Source organism: Ochotona curzoniae, unplaced genomic scaffold (genome assembly GCF_017591425.1).
Source record: "Ochotona curzoniae isolate NIBS_2020 unplaced genomic scaffold, NIBS_Ocur_1.0 scaffold_4701, whole genome shotgun sequence".
In the NCBI taxonomy this organism is placed as follows: domain Eukaryota; kingdom Metazoa; phylum Chordata; class Mammalia; order Lagomorpha; family Ochotonidae; genus Ochotona; species Ochotona curzoniae.
Genome location: NW_024467122.1, coordinates 10,728,824 through 10,744,450, shown reverse-complemented (window position 1 = coordinate 10,744,450; position 15,627 = coordinate 10,728,824). Strand labels below are relative to the sequence as shown.

Genomic DNA, 15,627 nt, shown 5'->3' with positions numbered 1-15,627 from the left:
CCCATGGGCAGGTCCTTCCTCACTGGGCCCAAACATGCTCACAACCTCAGCCTTCAACTCCACTACACACTCGGCTGTGCCACCCGGGGAACCTCACCACACACAGGGAAGTGACACAGCAGTGGTTCGGCAGGCAGCTTTGCAAATACCACACCTGCTGCCACACCGGGGGCACACAACCACTACACCCCAACATACCCAACAATTCCTTCCTTCCCCTTTGGCCTATTGCATCCCTCACCCCAGCTCTAGGCTCGCCTGGGCACAGACCTATCAACCTGCCAAAAATGGGTGCTTGGCCACATGGCATCCCAATAGACATGGCGGCCAACACCCAACACATGCCTTCACCAACATAACACCAGATGCAGCACAGCACTCACAACACAACACATCACAACAGAATGCAACACACTGTACCAGCACCCTTGCCTAGTAGGGCTCAGAAGGCCACCTCCACACCACACTGTTGAAGCAACCCTTGGGTGCCAAGGCTCAGCACCAATGGCTTGTCCATGGAACACCTTAGGTGTGCGCACCAATCACACACCCAGCCCTCCACCAACACCCACAGCCACATACAAACACAAACACTAACACTAACACTAACACACCGACACTGCCACAACATCCCACTTCCCTTCCCCACTCATAGCACCCGGACCACCAGCGCACTGCTGCCCATGCACAACCCTCTCACCACACCTCCCCAGCAGTCTTGACCTCCCCAAGGCACGCTTGCCCTTGGGCTCACCCTGGGGCTGGCAGCCACCTCAACCCTTGCCCATGGACCCTCACTCCTATGCTCCCCACTAGAGGCAATGTGCTGGACCTCAGTCACGATGAGAACGACGGTAGTGAGTTTTCACTCATTTTGTTCAGCTTTTCCAAGGAATGTTTGACGGTGGAGTCATCATCGATCCAAGCACACCCCAACGTGCTGGGAGCACAACAACGCAGGCTGGCATCGGCCACAGCCTATGGCCTCTAGCCCCTTCAGAGGCCTGCAGAGGTCAGGGACAAAGCCTGCACCGCCAAAAACACAAGGATCCACTCTTGCAGTGGAGCCCAGGGCGACCACCTCAGGCCAACACGCCCACAACTACCTCAGGACTCTGAAGCACTAGAGGACACTTCCCCACCACCCACCCCGGCTCTGCCACTGCTTACCATCCATGAGGATTTGGGGACTTCCAGCCCAACACGGGCTACCTGCATGCCAGCCACCCAGACGGATTCCTCTCCAAAGCACAAGCACAGATCTGCTGGCACTCCACAAGCCACGCCGATGGCAGCCACACACCCTGCCAAGTAAACACACAGCACAACCAAGCTTCAGGACCCAGGCAGCTCCACAGTGCAGAGCCGCTGGCCCAAGGAGGCCCGCTGTGTCACGCTCCCTCGCACATCCCCTCTTTCTCCAACCCTCACGTACTTTTCCCAGAGCAAAGGGTCTGCCCACACCACACCACAAGGAATCCACTCCATCACCTGGCCCACGCTCGCACCCATGCTCTGTTTCAGGTTTCTGCCTTTTCCGTGTGCTCTTGCTGTGGCCCGGGGCTAGCCGGCAGCAGCATCTGTGTGTCCGTGTCCACAGACACCCCAGCGTCCATGCACAGGGAGGCGCAGGTGTGCATTCCCCACCCACTGCATTCCTGCCCGCCTGCACTGCAGCCCAGAGGCTGGCTCTGCCAAACCCAAGCTTCCTGCCATGCACTGCCCCAGGACACCAGGCTGGAAGCACTTCACAAGCAATCCCGACCCAACCAGCTTGGGCAACATCCTTGAGTCAGGGCTTCGGCCTTGTGTCTCTTCTGCTGCAAGGATGCGGGCACAGAGCTGCAAGGATGCTGGGCACAGGGATCACGCCCCAGGCCGTGCTGTGGCCTTTAGGCTCTCTCTTTAGGCACCCGTGTCCTGCACACCCCTGGATGGACACCCTGGGTCACCTGTGCCCTCCCCAAGAGGCCAACACCTCTGTCCTCTGGCCTGGCTGCCCCAAGTCTCAGCTCCCGCCCACCCAGCACTCAGCTACCCATGGACACACTAGGGCACTTGGGAACCCTCGGCCTGAGTGCTGGCACGGCAGCCCTTGGGTCACAGGCCCAGTGCTGCAGGATCACTGTTAGCCCTGCTGGGGCTCCTCACGCCTGCTCTCTGCACGGGGCAATGTGCTGGACCTCAGTCACGATGAGAACGACGGTATGGGGTTTTCACTCATTTTGTTCAGCTTCCAAGGAATGTATTTGCGGGAGTCATCATCGATCCAAGCACATGCCAACATGCTGGCAGGTGAGCACGGCAGGCGGCGCAAGGGGAGGCAAGCCTGGGGACCTCAAAGACCTTCAAGAGCCAGCAGAGTCCAGGGCCATGGCCCAAACAAACAAGGCCCGTGGGGCCATGGGCTCTCACCCTCGAGCCCAGCAAGGCTCCCCTGGCATCTTGGCAGGTCTCCGCAGGAATCCTTAGGGCCAGTGCGGGGCCTCTGGCCCTGGGGATGCTTACCCTCCTCTGAGCTCCGCTGGCATTGGCCCAGCGCAGGCCATGGTGCTTCCGCCATTCACTGCTGCCTCTGGTGCTCAGCAGAAGCCTACGTGAGTCTTGCGTCCACCGAGGGCCCCTCTGAGAAGTACATAGAGAACAAGGGCGTGCTTCAGCAAGACCGCCAGCTCGGCGGGGTGCTGCCCACAGACACGAACAGCCATGCCGCCTGCCTCCCATACTCCCACCCTGGCATGCTGCCTACACTGAAATCTCCCCACTGCAAACTCTTGGTGTCACCCAAGGTGACATTGGCTGGGCCTCAGGCTGCTTTCCTTAGGGAGCTTCACCTACAAACACATGGGCAGCACGCCCGCCAAAGGAGGTGGTCAGGACACGCAGCCACGCACCCTCAGAGCCATGGGGCCTGCGTGCGCCTCTCACACAAAGGGTTCCTCTACCATCTCAACAACGACAGAGTTCACAGCCCAATGCTGGCCTCCAACCTTCAGCACCAGGATGGGAAACCACTGCCCCAATGCCCTCCCAGGGTTGCTGCATGCCCAGGGAACAGCCCCCGCCTCCCTTCACAGCACACCCGGCCCCATGGGCAGGTCCTTCCTCACTGGGCCCAAACATGCTCACAACCTCAGCCTTCAACTCCACTACACACTCGGCTGTGCCACCCGGGGAACCTCACCACACACAGGGAAGTGACACAGCAGTGGTTCGGCAGGCAGCTTTGCAAATACCACACCTGCTGCCACACCGGGGGCACACAACCACTACACCCCAACATACCCAACAATTCCTTCCTTCCCCTTTGGCCTATTGCATCCCTCACCCCAGCTCTAGGCTCGCCTGGGCACAGACCTATCAACCTGCCAAAAATGGGTGCTTGGCCACATGGCATCCCAATAGACATGGCGGCCAACACCCAACACATGCCTTCACCAACATAACACCAGATGCAGCACAGCACTCACAACACAACACATCACAACAGAATGCAACACACTGTACCAGCACCCTTGCCTAGTAGGGCTCAGAAGGCCACCTCCACACCACACTGTTGAAGCAACCCTTGGGTGCCAAGGCTCAGCACCAATGGCTTGTCCATGGAACACCTTAGGTGTGCGCACCAATCACACACCCAGCCCTCCACCAACACCCACAGCCACATACAAACACAAACACTAACACTAACACTAACACACCGACACTGCCACAACGTCCCACTTCCCTTCCCCACTCATAGCACCCGGACCACCAGCGCACTGCTGCCCATGCACAACCCTCTCACCACACCTCCCCAGCAGTCTTGACCTCCCCAAGGCACGCTTGCCCTTGGGCTCACCCTGGGGCTGGCAGCCACCTCAACCCTTGCCCATGGACCCTCACTCCTATGCTCCCCACTAGAGGCAATGTGCTGGACCTCAGTCACGATGAGAACGACGGTAGTGAGTTTTCACTCATTTTGTTCAGCTTTTCCAAGGAATGTTTGACGGTGGAGTCATCATCGATCCAAGCACACCCCAACGTGCTGGGAGCACAACAACGCAGGCTGGCATCGGCCACAGCCTATGGCCTCTAGCCCCTTCAGAGGCCTGCAGAGGTCAGGGACAAAGCCTGCACCGCCAAAAACACAAGGATCCACTCTTGCAGTGGAGCCCAGGGCGACCACCTCAGGCCAACACGCCCACAACTACCCAGGACTCTGAAGCACTAGAGGACACTTCCCCACCACCCACCCCGGCTCTGCCACTGCTTACCATCCATGAGGATTTGGGGACTTCCAGCCCAACACGGGCTACCTGCATGCCAGCCACCCAGACGGATTCCTCTCCAAAGCACAAGCACAGATCTGCTGGCACTCCACAAGCCACGCCGATGGCAGCCACACACCCTGCCAAGTAAACACACAGCACAACCAAGCTTCAGGACCCAGGCAGCTCCACAGTGCAGAGCCGCTGGCCCAAGGAGGCCCGCTGTGTCACGCTCCCTCGCACATCCCCTCTTTCTCCAACCCTCACGTACTTTTCCCAGAGCAAAGGGTCTGCCCACACCACACCACAAGGAATCCACTCCATCACCTGGCCCACGCTCGCACCCATGCTCTGTTTCAGGTTTCTGCCTTTTCCGTGTGCTCTTGCTGTGGCCCGGGGCTAGCCGGCAGCAGCATCTGTGTGTCCGTGTCCACAGACACCCCAGCGTCCATGCACAGGGAGGCGCAGGTGTGCATTCCCCACCCACTGCATTCCTGCCCGCCTGCACTGCAGCCCAGAGGCTGGCTCTGCCAAACCCAAGCTTCCTGCCATGCACTGCCCCAGGACACCAGGCTGGAAGCACTTCACAAGCAATCCCGACCCAACCAGCTTGGGCAACATCCTTGAGTCAGGGCTTCGGCCTTGTGTCTCTTCTGCTGCAAGGATGCGGGCACAGAGCTGCAAGGATGCTGGGCACAGGGATCACGCCCCAGGCCGTGCTGTGGCCTTTAGGCTCTCTCTTTAGGCACCCGTGTCCTGCACACCCCTGGATGGACACCCTGGGTCACCTGTGCCCTCCCCAAGAGGCCAACACCTCTGTCCTCTGGCCTGGCTGCCCCAAGTCTCAGCTCCCGCCCACCCAGCACTCAGCTACCCATGGACACACTAGGGCACTTGGGAACCCTCGGCCTGAGTGCTGGCACGGCAGCCCTTGGGTCACAGGCCCAGTGCTGCAGGATCACTGTTAGCCCTGCTGGGGCTCCTCACGCCTGCTCTCTGCACGGGGCAATGTGCTGGACCTCAGTCACGATGAGAACGACGGTATGGGGTTTTCACTCATTTTGTTCAGCTTCCAAGGAATGTATTTGCGGGAGTCATCATCGATCCAAGCACATGCCAACGTGCTGGCAGGTGAGCACGGCAGGCGGCGCAAGGGGAGGCAAGCCCGGGGACCTCAAAGACCTTCAAGAGCCAGCAGAGTCCAGGGCCATGGCCCAAACAAACAAGGCCCGTGGGGCCATGGGCTCTCACCCTCGAGCCCAGCAAGGCTCCCTGGCATCTTGGCAGGTCTCCGCAGGAATCCTTAGGGCCAGTGCGGGGCCGAGGGCCCTGGGGATGCTTACCCTCCTCTGAGCTCCGCTGGCATTGGCCCAGCGCAGGCCATGGTGCTTCCGCCATTCACTGCTGCCTCTGGTGCTCAGCAGAAGCCTACGTGAGTCTTGCGTCCACCGAGGGCCCCTCTGAGAAGTACATAGAGAACAAGGGCGTGCTTCAGCAAGACCGCCAGCTCGGCGGGGTGCTGCCCACAGACACGAACAGCCATGCCGCCTGCCTCCCATACTCCCACCCTGGCATGCTGCCTACACTGAAATCTCCCCACTGCAAACTCTTGGTGTCACCCAAGGTGACATTGGCTGGGCCTCAGGCTGCTTTCCTTAGGGAGCTTCACCTACAAACACATGGGCAGCACGCCCGCCAAAGGAGGTGGTCAGGACACGCAGCCACGCACCCTCAGAGCCATGGGGCCTGCGTGCGCCTCTCACACAAAGGGTTCCTCTACCATCTCAACAACGACAGAGTTCACAGCCCAATGCTGGCCTCCAACCTTCAGCACCAGGATGGGAAACCACTGCCCCAATGCCCTCCCAGGGTTGCTGCATGCCCAGGGAACAGCCCCCGCCTCCCTTCACAGCACACCCGGCCCCATGGGCAGGTCCTTCCTCACTGGGCCCAAACATGCTCACAACCTCAGCCTTCAACTCCACTACACACTCGGCTGTGCCACCCGGGGAACCTCACCACACACAGGGAAGTGACACAGCAGTGGTTCGGCAGGCAGCTTTGCAAATACCACACCTGCTGCCACACCGGGGGCACACAACCACTACACCCCAACATACCCAACAATTCCTTCCTTCCCCTTTGGCCTATTGCATCCCTCACCCCAGCTCTAGGCTCGCCTGGGCACAGACCTATCAACCTGCCAAAAATGGGTGCTTGGCCACATGGCATCCCAATAGACATGGCGGCCAACACCCAACACATGCCTTCACCAACATAACACCAGATGCAGCACAGCACTCACAACACAACACATCACAACAGAATGCAACACACTGTACCAGCACCCTTGCCTAGTAGGGCTCAGAAGGCCACCTCCACACCACACTGTTGAAGCAACCCTTGGGTGCCAAGGCTCAGCACCAATGGCTTGTCCATGGAACACCTTAGGTGTGCGCACCAATCACACACCCAGCCCTCCACCAACACCCACAGCCACATACAAACACAAACACTAACACTAACACTAACACACCGACACTGCCACAACATCCCACTTCCCTTCCCCACTCATAGCACCCGGACCACCAGCGCACTGCTGCCCATGCACAACCCTCTCACCACACCTCCCCAGCAGTCTTGACCTCCCCAAGGCACGCTTGCCCTTGGGCTCACCCTGGGGCTGGCAGCCACCTCAACCCTTGCCCATGGACCCTCACTCCTATGCTCCCCACTAGAGGCAATGTGCTGGACCTCAGTCACGATGAGAACGACGGTAGTGAGTTTTCACTCATTTTGTTCAGCTTTTCCAAGGAATGTTTGACGGTGGAGTCATCATCGATCCAAGCACACCCCAACGTGCTGGGAGCACAACAACGCAGGCTGGCATCGGCCACAGCCTATGGCCTCTAGCCCCTTCAGAGGCCTGCAGAGGTCAGGGACAAAGCCTGCACCGCCAAAAACACAAGGATCCACTCTTGCAGTGGAGCCCAGGGCGACCACCTCAGGCCAACACGCCCACAACTACCTCAGGACTCTGAAGCGCTAGAGGACACTTCCCCACCACCCACCCCGGCTCTGCCACTGCTTACCATCCATGAGGATTTGGGGACTTCCAGCCCAACACGGGCTACCTGCATGCCAGCCACCCAGACGGATTCCTCTCCAAAGCACAAGCACAGATCTGCTGGCACTCCACAAGCCACGCCGATGGCAGCCACACACCCTGCCAAGTAAACACACAGCACAACCAAGCTTCAGGACCCAGGCAGCTCCACAGTGCAGAGCCGCTGGCCCAAGGAGGCCCGCTGTGTCACGCTCCCTCGCACATCCCCTCTTTCTCCAACCCTCACGTACTTTTCCCAGAGCAAAGGGTCTGCCCACACCACACCACAAGGAATCCACTCCATCACCTGGCCCACGCTCGCACCCATGCTCTGTTTCAGGTTTCTGCCTTTTCCGTGTGCTCTTGCTGTGGCCCGGGGCTAGCCGGCAGCAGCATCTGTGTGTCCGTGTCCACAGACACCCCAGCGTCCATGCACAGGGAGGCGCAGGTGTGCATTCCCCACCCACTGCATTCCTGCCCGCCTGCACTGCAGCCCAGAGGCTGGCTCTGCCAAACCCAAGCTTCCTGCCATGCACTGCCCCAGGACACCAGGCTGGAAGCACTTCACAAGCAATCCCGACCCAACCAGCTTGGGCAACATCCTTGAGTCAGGGCTTCGGCCTTGTGTCTCTTCTGCTGCAAGGATGCGGGCACAGAGCTGCAAGGATGCTGGGCACAGGGATCACGCCCCAGGCCGTGCTGTGGCCTTTAGGCTCTCTCTTTAGGCACCCGTGTCCTGCACACCCCTGGATGGACACCCTGGGTCACCTGTGCCCTCCCCAAGAGGCCAACACCTCTGTCCTCTGGCCTGGCTGCCCCAAGTCTCAGCTCCCGCCCACCCAGCACTCAGCTACCCATGGACACACTAGGGCACTTGGGAACCCTCGGCCTGAGTGCTGGCACGGCAGCCCTTGGGTCACAGGCCCAGTGCTGCAGGATCACTGTTAGCCCTGCTGGGGCTCCTCACGCCTGCTCTCTGCACGGGGCAATGTGCTGGACCTCAGTCACGATGAGAACGACGGTATGGGGTTTTCACTCATTTTGTTCAGCTTCCAAGGAATGTATTTGCGGGAGTCATCATCGATCCAAGCACATGCCAACGTGCTGGCAGGTGAGCACGGCAGGCGGCGCAAGGGGAGGCAAGCCCGGGGACCTCAAAGACCTTCAAGAGCCAGCAGAGTCCAGGGCCATGGCCCAAAAAACAAGGCCCGTGGGGCCATGGGCTCTCACCCTCGAGCCCAGCAAGGCTCCCCTGGCATCTTGGCAGGTCTCCGCAGGAATCCTTAGGGCCAGTGCGGGGCCTCAGGCCCTGGGGATGCTTACCCTCCTCTGAGCTCTGCTGGCATTGGCCCAGCGCAGGCCATGGTGCTTCCGCCATTCACCGCTGCCTCTGGTGCTCAGCAGAAGCCTACGTGAGTCTTGCGTCCACCGAGGGCCCCTCTGAGAAGTACATAGAGAACAAGGGCGTGCTTCAGCAAGACCGCCAGCTCGGCGGGGAGCTGCCCACAGACACGAACAGCCATGCCGCCTGCCTCCCATACTCCCACCCTGGCATGCTGCCTACACTGAAATCTCCCCACTGCAAACTCTTGGTGTCACCCAAGGTGACATTGGCTGGGCCTCAGGCTGCTTTCCTTAGGGAGCTTCACCTACAAACACATGGGCAGCACGCCCGCCAAAGGAGGTGGTCAGGACACGCAGCCACGCACCCTCAGAGCCATGGGGCCTGCATGCGCCTCTCACACAAAGGGTTCCTCTACCATCTCAACAACGACAGAGTTCACAGCCCAATGCTGGCCTCCAACCTTCAGCACCAGGATGGGAAACCACTGCCCCAATGCCCTCCCAGGGTTGCTGCATGCCCAGGGAACAGCCCCCGCCTCCCTTCACAGCACACCCGGCCCCATGGGCAGGTCCTTCCTCACTGGGCCCAAACATGCTCACAACCTCAGCCTTCAACTCCACTACACACTCGGCTGTGCCACCCGGGGAACCTCACCACACACAGGGAAGTGACACAGCAGTGGTTCGGCAGGCAGCTTTGCAAATACCACACCTGCTGCCACACCGGGGGCACACAACCACTACACCCCAACATACCCAACAATTCCTTCCTTCCCCTTTGGCCTATTGCATCCCTCACCCCAGCTCTAGGCTCGCCTGGGCACAGACCTATCAACCTGCCAAAAATGGGTGCTTGGCCACATGGCATCCCAATAGACATGGCGGCCAACACCCAACACATGCCTTCACCAACATAACACCAGATGCAGCACAGCACTCACAACACAACACATCACAACAGAATGCAACACACTGTACCAGCACCCTTGCCTAGTAGGGCTCAGAAGGCCACCTCCACACCACACTGTTGAAGCAACCCTTGGGTGCCAAGGCTCAGCACCAATGGCTTGTCCATGGAACACCTTAGGTGTGCGCACCAATCACACACCCAGCCCTCCACCAACACCCACAGCCACATACAAACACAAACACTAACACTAACACTAACACACCGACACTGCCACAACATCCCACTTCCCTTCCCCACTCATAGCACCCGGACCACCAGCGCACTGCTGCCCATGCACAACCCTCTCACCACACCTCCCCAGCAGTCTTGACCTCCCCAAGGCACGCTTGCCCTTGGGCTCACCCTGGGGCTGGCAGCCACCTCAACCCTTGCCCATGGACCCTCACTCCTATGCTCCCCACTAGAGGCAATGTGCTGGACCTCAGTCACGATGAGAACGACGGTAGTGAGTTTTCACTCATTTTGTTCAGCTTTTCCAAGGAATGTTTGACGGTGGAGTCATCATCGATCCAAGCACACCCCAACGTGCTGGGAGCACAACAACGCAGGCTGGCATCGGCCACAGCCTATGGCCTCTAGCCCCTTCAGAGGCCTGCAGAGGTCAGGGACAAAGCCTGCACCGCCAAAAACACAAGGATCCACTCTTGCAGTGGAGCCCAGGGCGACCACCTCAGGCCAACACGCCCACAACTACCTCAGGACTCTGAAGCGCTAGAGGACACTTCCCCACCACCCACCCCGGCTCTGCCACTGCTTACCATCCATGAGGATTTGGGGACTTCCAGCCCAACACGGGCTACCTGCATGCCAGCCACCCAGACGGATTCCTCTCCAAAGCACAAGCACAGATCTGCTGGCACTCCACAAGCCACGCCGATGGCAGCCACACACCCTGCCAAGTAAACACACAGCACAACCAAGCTTCAGGACCCAGGCAGCTCCACAGTGCAGAGCCGCTGGCCCAAGGAGGCCCGCTGTGTCACGCTCCCTCGCACATCCCCTCTTTCTCCAACCCTCACGTACTTTTCCCAGAGCAAAGGGTCTGCCCACACCACACCACAAGGAATCCACTCCATCACCTGGCCCACGCTCGCACCCATGCTCTGTTTCAGGTTTCTGCCTTTTCCGTGTGCTCTTGCTGTGGCCCGGGGCTAGCCGGCAGCAGCATCTGTGTGTCCGTGTCCACAGACACCCCAGCGTCCATGCACAGGGAGGCGCAGGTGTGCATTCCCCACCCACTGCATTCCTGCCCGCCTGCACTGCAGCCCAGAGGCTGGCTCTGCCAAACCCAAGCTTCCTGCCATGCACTGCCCCAGGACACCAGGCTGGAAGCACTTCACAAGCAATCCCGACCCAACCAGCTTGGGCAACATCCTTGAGTCAGGGCTTCGGCCTTGTGTCTCTTCTGCTGCAAGGATGCGGGCACAGAGCTGCAAGGATGCTGGGCACAGGGATCACGCCCCAGGCCGTGCTGTGGCCTTTAGGCTCTCTCTTTAGGCACCCGTGTCCTGCACACCCCTGGATGGACACCCTGGGTCACCTGTGCCCTCCCCAAGAGGCCAACACCTCTGTCCTCTGGCCTGGCTGCCCCAAGTCTCAGCTCCCGCCCACCCAGCACTCAGCTACCCATGGACACACTAGGGCACTTGGGAACCCTCGGCCTGAGTGCTGGCACGGCAGCCCTTGGGTCACAGGCCCAGTGCTGCAGGATCACTGTTAGCCCTGCTGGGGCTCCTCACGCCTGCTCTCTGCACGGGGCAATGTGCTGGACCTCAGTCACGATGAGAACGACGGTATGGGGTTTTCACTCATTTTGTTCAGCTTCCAAGGAATGTATTTGCGGGAGTCATCATCGATCCAAGCACATGCCAACGTGCTGGCAGGTGAGCACGGCAGGCGGCGCAAGGGGAGGCAAGCCCGGGGACCTCAAAGACCTTCAAGAGCCAGCAGAGTCCAGGGCCATGGCCCAAACAAACAAGGCCCGTGGGGCCATGGGCTCTCACCCTCGAGCCCAGCAAGGCTTCCCTGGCATCTTGGCAGGTCTCCGCAGGAATCCTTAGGGCCAGTGCGGGGCCTCTGGCCCTGGGGATGCTTACCCTCCTCTGAGCTCCGCTGGCATTGGCCCAGCGCAGGCCATGGTGCTTCCGCCATTCACCGCTGCCTCTGGTGCTCAGCAGAAGCCTACGTGAGTCTTGCGTCCACCGAGGGCCCCTCTGAGAAGTACATAGAGAACAAGGGCGTGCTTCAGCAAGACCGCCAGCTCGGCGGGGTGCTGCCCACAGACACGAACAGCCATGCCGCCTGCCTCCCATACTCCCACCCTGGCATGCTGCCTACACTGAAATCTCCCCACTGCAAACTCTTGGTGTCACCCAAGGTGACATTGGCTGGGCCTCAGGCTGCTTTCCTTAGGGAGCTTCACCTACAAACACATGGGCAGCACGCCCGCCAAAGGAGGTGGTCAGGACACGCAGCCACGCACCCTCAGAGCCATGGGGCCTGCGTGCGCCTCTCACACAAAGGGTTCCTCTACCATCTCAACAACGACAGAGTTCACAGCCCAATGCTGGCCTCCAACCTTCAGCACCAGGATGGGAAACCACTGCCCCAATGCCCTCCCAGGGTTGCTGCATGCCCAGGGAACAGCCCCCGCCTCCCTTCACAGCACACCCGGCCCCATGGGCAGGTCCTTCCTCACTGGGCCCAAACATGCTCACAACCTCAGCCTTCAACTCCACTACACACTCGGCTGTGCCACCCGGGGAACCTCACCACACACAGGGAAGTGACACAGCAGTGGTTCGGCAGGCAGCTTTGCAAATACCACACCTGCTGCCACACCGGGGGCACACAACCACTACACCCCAACATACCCAACAATTCCTTCCTTCCCCTTTGGCCTATTGCATCCCTCACCCCAGCTCTAGGCTCGCCTGGGCACAGACCTATCAACCTGCCAAAAATGGGTGCTTGGCCACATGGCATCCCAATAGACATGGCGGCCAACACCCAACACATGCCTTCACCAACATAACACCAGATGCAGCACAGCACTCACAACACAACACATCACAACAGAATGCAACACACTGTACCAGCACCCTTGCCTAGTAGGGCTCAGAAGGCCACCTCCACACCACACTGTTGAAGCAACCCTTGGGTGCCAAGGCTCAGCACCAATGGCTTGTCCATGGAACACCTTAGGTGTGCGCACCAATCACACACCCAGCCCTCCACCAACACCCACAGCCACATACAAACACAAACACTAACACTAACACTAACACACCGACACTGCCACAACATCCCACTTCCCTTCCCCACTCATAGCACCCGGACCACCAGCGCACTGCTGCCCATGCACAACCCTCTCACCACACCTCCCCAGCAGTCTTGACCTCCCCAAGGCACGCTTGCCCTTGGGCTCACCCTGGGGCTGGCAGCCACCTCAACCCTTGCCCATGGACCCTCACTCCTATGCTCCCCACTAGAGGCAATGTGCTGGACCTCAGTCACGATGAGAACGACGGTAGTGAGTTTTCACTCATTTTGTTCAGCTTTTCCAAGGAATGTTTGACGGTGGAGTCATCATCGATCCAAGCACACCCCAACGTGCTGGGAGCACAACAACGCAGGCTGGCATCGGCCACAGCCTATGGCCTCTAGCCCCTTCAGAGGCCTGCAGAGGTCAGGGACAAAGCCTGCACCGCCAAAAACACAAGGATCCACTCTTGCAGTGGAGCCCAGGGCGACCACCTCAGGCCAACACGCCCACAACTACCACAGGACTCTGAAGCGCTAGAGGACACTTCCCCACCACCCACCCCGGCTCTGCCACTGCTTACCATCCATGAGGATTTGGGGACTTCCAGCCCAACACGGGCTACCTGCATGCCAGCCACCCAGACGGATTCCTCTCCAAAGCACAAGCACAGATCTGCTGGCACTCCACAAGCCACGCCGATGGCAGCCACACACCCTGCCAAGTAAACACACAGCACAACCAAGCTTCAGGACCCAGGCAGCTCCACAGTGCAGAGCCGCTGGCCCAAGGAGGCCCGCTGTGTCACGCTCCCTCGCACATCCCCTCTTTCTCCAACCCTCACGTACTTTTCCCAGAGCAAAGGGTCTGCCCACACCACACCACAAGGAATCCACTCCATCACCTGGCCCACGCTCGCACCCATGCTCTGTTTCAGGTTTCTGCCTTTTCCGTGTGCTCTTGCTGTGGCCCGGGGCTAGCCGGCAGCAGCATCTGTGTGTCCGTGTCCACAGACACCCCAGCGTCCATGCACAGGGAGGCGCAGGTGTGCATTCCCCACCCACTGCATTCCTGCCCGCCTGCACTGCAGCCCAGAGGCTGGCTCTGCCAAACCCAAGCTTCCTGCCATGCACTGCCCCAGGACACCAGGCTGGAAGCACTTCACAAGCAATCCCGACCCAACCAGCTTGGGCAACATCCTTGAGTCAGGGCTTCGGCCTTGTGTCTCTTCTGCTGCAAGGATGCGGGCACAGAGCTGCAAGGATGCTGGGCACAGGGATCACGCCCCAGGCCGTGCTGTGGCCTTTAGGCTCTCTCTTTAGGCACCCGTGTCCTGCACACCCCTGGATGGACACCCTGGGTCACCTGTGCCCTCCCCAAGAGGCCAACACCTCTGTCCTCTGGCCTGGCTGCCCCAAGTCTCAGCTCCCGCCCACCCAGCACTCAGCTACCCATGGACACACTAGGGCACTTGGGAACCCTCGGCCTGAGTGCTGGCACGGCAGCCCTTGGGTCACAGGCCCAGTGCTGCAGGATCACTGTTAGCCCTGCTGGGGCTCCTCACGCCTGCTCTCTGCACGGGGCAATGTGCTGGACCTCAGTCACGATGAGAACGACGGTATGGGGTTTTCACTCATTTTGTTCAGCTTCCAAGGAATGTATTTGCGGGAGTCATCATCGATCCAAGCACATGCCAACGTGCTGGCAGGTGAGCACGGCAGGCGGCGCAAGGGGAGGCAAGCCCGGGGACCTCAAAGACCTTCAAGAGCCAGCAGAGTCCAGGGCCATGGCCCAAACAAACAAGGCCCGTGGGGCCATGGGCTCTCACCCTCGAGCCCAGCAAGGCTTCCCTGGCATCTTGGCAGGTCTCCGCAGGAATCCTTAGGGCCAGTGCGGGGCCTCTGGCCCTGGGGATGCTTACCCTCCTCTGAGCTCCGCTGGCATTGGCCCAGCGCAGGCCATGGTGCTTCCGCCATTCACCGCTGCCTCTGGTGCTCAGCAGAAGCCTACGTGAGTCTTGCGTCCACCGAGGGCCCCTCTGAGAAGTACATAGAGAACAAGGGCGTGCTTCAGCAAGACCGCCAGCTCGGCGGGGTGCTGCCCACAGACACGAACAGCCATGCCGCCTGCCTCCCATACTCCCACCCTGGCATGCTGCCTACACTGAAATCTCCCCACTGCAAACTCTTGGTGTCACCCAAGGTGACATTGGCTGGGCCTCAGGCTGCTTTCCTTAGGGAGCTTCACCTACAAACACATGGGCAGCACGCCCGCCAAAGGAGGTGGTCAGGACACGCAGCCACGCACCCTCAGAGCCATGGGGCCTGCGTGCGCCTCTCACACAAAGGGTTCCTCTACCATCTCAACAACGACAGAGTTCACAGCCCAATGCTGGCCTCCAACCTTCAGCACCAGGATGGGAAACCACTGCCCCAATGCCCTCCCAGGGTTGCTGCATGCCCAGGGAACAGCCCCCGCCTCCCTTCACAGCACACCCGGCCCCATGGGCAGGTCCTTCCTCACTGGGCCCAAACATGCTCACAACCTCAGCCTTCAACTCCACTACACACTCGGCTGTGCCACCCGGGGAACCTCACCACACACAGGGAAGTGACACAGCAGTGGTTCGGCAGGCAGCTTTGCAAATACCACACCTGCTGCCACACCGCGGGCACACAACCACTACACCCCAACA

At 59.9% G+C, this 15,627-nt stretch overlaps 1 long non-coding RNA gene and 10 other non-coding genes across 11 annotated transcripts; all 11 read right to left on the bottom strand.

The window, feature by feature from the left end:
• Window positions 1-828: 828 nt before the first annotated feature.
• On the bottom strand, window positions 829-923 carry LOC121149666. The gene has a single exon (XR_005882806.1). It is a non-coding gene; the product is annotated as a small nucleolar RNA SNORD116 (small nucleolar RNA).
• A 1,256-nt stretch (window positions 924-2,179) lies between these two features.
• Window positions 2,180-2,271, bottom strand: LOC121149648. Its single transcript, XR_005882788.1, has one exon. It is a non-coding gene; the product is annotated as a small nucleolar RNA SNORD116 (small nucleolar RNA).
• Window positions 2,272-3,915: 1,644 nt separating this feature from the next.
• Window positions 3,916-4,010, bottom strand: LOC121149665. Its single transcript, XR_005882805.1, has one exon. It is a non-coding gene; the product is annotated as a small nucleolar RNA SNORD116 (small nucleolar RNA).
• Window positions 4,011-5,265: 1,255 nt separating this feature from the next.
• LOC121149647 lies at window positions 5,266-5,357 on the bottom strand. Its single transcript, XR_005882787.1, has one exon. It is a non-coding gene; the product is annotated as a small nucleolar RNA SNORD116 (small nucleolar RNA).
• Window positions 5,358-7,000: 1,643 nt separating this feature from the next.
• LOC121149664 lies at window positions 7,001-7,095 on the bottom strand. The gene has a single exon (XR_005882804.1). It is a non-coding gene; the product is annotated as a small nucleolar RNA SNORD116 (small nucleolar RNA).
• Window positions 7,096-7,429: 334 nt separating this feature from the next.
• On the bottom strand, window positions 7,430-10,515 carry LOC121149412. Its single transcript, XR_005882649.1, has 3 exons — window positions 10,429-10,515; window positions 8,680-8,796; window positions 7,430-7,476 (listed from the first exon to the last, which is right to left on the bottom strand). It is a non-coding gene; the product is annotated as an uncharacterized LOC121149412 (long non-coding RNA).
• On the bottom strand, window positions 8,352-8,443 carry LOC121149646. Its single transcript, XR_005882786.1, has one exon. It is a non-coding gene; the product is annotated as a small nucleolar RNA SNORD116 (small nucleolar RNA).
• On the bottom strand, window positions 10,087-10,181 carry LOC121149663. Its single transcript, XR_005882803.1, has one exon. It is a non-coding gene; the product is annotated as a small nucleolar RNA SNORD116 (small nucleolar RNA).
• A 922-nt stretch (window positions 10,516-11,437) lies between the features above and the next one.
• On the bottom strand, window positions 11,438-11,529 carry LOC121149645. Its single transcript, XR_005882785.1, has one exon. It is a non-coding gene; the product is annotated as a small nucleolar RNA SNORD116 (small nucleolar RNA).
• A 1,644-nt stretch (window positions 11,530-13,173) lies between these two features.
• Window positions 13,174-13,268, bottom strand: LOC121149662. The gene has a single exon (XR_005882802.1). It is a non-coding gene; the product is annotated as a small nucleolar RNA SNORD116 (small nucleolar RNA).
• A 1,256-nt stretch (window positions 13,269-14,524) lies between these two features.
• On the bottom strand, window positions 14,525-14,616 carry LOC121149644. Its single transcript, XR_005882784.1, has one exon. It is a non-coding gene; the product is annotated as a small nucleolar RNA SNORD116 (small nucleolar RNA).
• Between the last annotated feature and the right edge of the window lie 1,011 nt (window positions 14,617-15,627).